This window comes from Octopus bimaculoides, chromosome 20, assembly GCF_001194135.2.
Source record: "Octopus bimaculoides isolate UCB-OBI-ISO-001 chromosome 20, ASM119413v2, whole genome shotgun sequence".
Lineage (NCBI taxonomy): Eukaryota > Metazoa > Mollusca > Cephalopoda > Octopoda > Octopodidae > Octopus > Octopus bimaculoides.
In genome coordinates this window covers 29524618-29527693 of record NC_069000.1, presented here as the reverse complement: position 1 = coordinate 29527693, position 3076 = coordinate 29524618, and positions in this window count along the sequence as shown.

Sequence of the window (3076 nt, the reverse complement as noted above, 5' to 3'; positions counted from 1 at the left end):
ACTTCGAAGTATCCCCGATAGAACTGGATTCGCAAAACAGTTTTGAGAAACCATTTCTGACGACGAAACAAATTATTTCAACTTGACCTTGTTTAGTATATGTTTAGTGTGTGAATTACATAAACGCAGGAGTGGCTGTGTGGTAGAAAGCATCTTGGGCAAGTGTCTTCTATTATAGCCTCAGGCTGACCAAAGCCATGTGAGTGGATTTGGTAGACGGAAACTGAAAGAAGCACGTCGTATATCTATCTATCTATCTATCTATCTATCTATCTATCTATCTATCTATCTATCTATGTGTGTGTGTGTGTTCCTCCCCAACCACCGCTTTACAACCGGTGTTGGTGTGTTTACATCCCCGTAAACTAACGGTTCGACAATAATGACCGACAGAATATGTACAAGGCTTAATTTCTTTTTTAATGTACTAGGATCTATTCATTCGACCAAAATTTTCAAAGGTGGTACGACCTCAGTCTGAAAACAAGTTAAAGAATCAAGAAATATAAACCTATTATGCGCGCTCGTGCACACATGCATACACTCATATAAACACACACAAACGCACACACGCACACACTAGACAAAATAAAATAAAGAAAATAACTATCAACCTCAGAGAAATAATAGTTGTGGTCCAATGCAGTGAATTTTTATAAACTCCACTCCGTGGTTAGGGTGTTTAACTGATGATCTCAAGAGTGTGGCTTTGCAATGCGTTGTGTCCTTGAACAAAACACTTCATTTCACGTTGCTTCAGTCCACTCAGGTGGTAAAAATGAGTAATCTTGCGACGGACCGGCATCCCGTCCAGGGAAGAATATATACGCCACGGAAACCGGGAAGCCAACTCTGTGTTTCTTACGGAGTAATGTGGACTAACCACACTGTGTAGCATCGTCCTTTTTCCTGGGTAGTTAGTGACATTTGTTATTTGCTTCTGTTGAAAACATTGCAGAAAATGGTTTGTATATCCTTCAACCTTTGCTTTCGTGACCTAGATATTTTAAAATTCGCCCATTTTCTATAGAGAAAACGGGCGAATTTGCATAGTTTCGCTTGCATTCTGTCTTTAGACCAGAAAAAAAAAGCCCTACAACGAATGGATCAAATTCAAAGTTATAAAATTTAGGTTATAAAAAAAGTGAACACAAATTTTAGAAATGACTAGTTTTTCGGAATATGTTTCACATATCAGCCCCTAAATATAGTCTGCCATCATGTTTTCGTCATCCACTCGTTGATAGCAACATTCAAAGTCCAGCACAAATGGAGGCGCTCGCTTTGCTTCTCTAATTACGCTTTCATATTCTTGAATTTATCAAAACGAGAGTCAAGGATATGAACTTTCAGCGGTTCACTTTTGCTGTGGTTCTTCGCTAGAGTCTCAACCAACTCCACATAGTTTTCTGCATTGTGATTGCTCAGAAACGCCTGAATCATTGCAACTAAGTTATCCCAAGCTGCTCTCTCTCTTTCCAACAGGGAATTTTGAGAAATTCCTTTCGCTCCAGGACCTTTTGTATTGTGATCCAACAAAGACACTTGCTTTGACCCTTGCCTCAGACAGCTTAGGAAATAAGTCATGAAAATACTAACAGGCTGAAGACACTTTATCAAAGGCAATGAAAATTGTCTCATGAGACTCAATTTTATGTGCAGTAATGAGAACAACACCTTCCAGGTCTCCACCAATAGCTCACACATTACTCACGTAACCAATTTTGTATCCGATATATTTTTCTATTACAGTGGAAATTACTAAAAAAAATTAATTTTAAAAAATCAAAAAATCTTTACAATATAAAATTCTACTTTCAAGCAAGCTGAAATTGTACATCTTATTCTGTAGAGTTTATTTTAATTTTATCATTATATATTATTGATTAATTAATTGATTGATTGATTAATTAATTTGTTTTCATTTAGTAATATATTTGTTTTCTAGTGCTCGCAGGTGAAATGATGTACTCAATCTGTCTTCATCACAGGCTTGCCGAAATGCACCTTGTAGACTTCATACATCAAGTTTACTTGATGTATGAAGTAGGAGTGCAACAGGATTTAACTTTCTCAACCTTTGGTATACCGAAACTTCGCTGATTCTGGAACTATAGCTGACGAGAGATATTCCACGTATTTGCTTGTCCTTAATTTTCCGTTTCACTAGTATACTGTTATTTTCCTCGTTCTAATATTGCATCATTGACCATTAACTCAGTGAGTTTTACAATTCCTGGCACATCTAGAGAAGTAGTACCAAAGGATGAAATCTCCAGAGGTAAGCGTGCCGAAACTTCCCTAGTTCTGAACCTAATGGCTGACGAAGGACCTTTCATGTGAAACTGTCCATTTCAGATAATGGCTTTACGTGTCATTTGACATTAGTTTTGAGTACAATACATTTTAAGTGCACACACTATCTGTTGTGTGTGTGTGTGTGTGTGGTATGTATGTATGTATGTCTGTCTGTATGTATGTATGTCTGTATGTATGTATGTATGTCTGTCTGTATGTATGTATGTCTGTATGTATGTATGTATGTATGTATGTATGTATGTATGTATTTATGTATGTATGTATGTAAGCCCAGGAAAAAATTCACAAGAAAATGTCAATAACTTGTTTCAATTCTAAATTTCATTGTTTTGAAAGGCTGAATAAAACAGGATTCTTTCACATACAAGTAATGCCTCTATACAAACACTGCCGTCATGGTCTGCAAGTTATATAGTGTCAGCTATTAATTGACTTACGATATTATTTGTTTAATTACTGTTAACTATTAACTTACGGTATTTAAATAAAATGTGACATTTGTATGTGACTTTTGCTCCATTACTTCACACACACACTGGCATATAGACATATATAAAGCATACATACATACATACATATACAACGCATGCACACGTATATGCGCACACGTATATGAATACACACACACACACACACACACACAAACACACACGCATACACACACATACACACACACACACAAACAAACACACACACACACACACACACATACATACATACATACATACATACATACATACATATATATATATATATA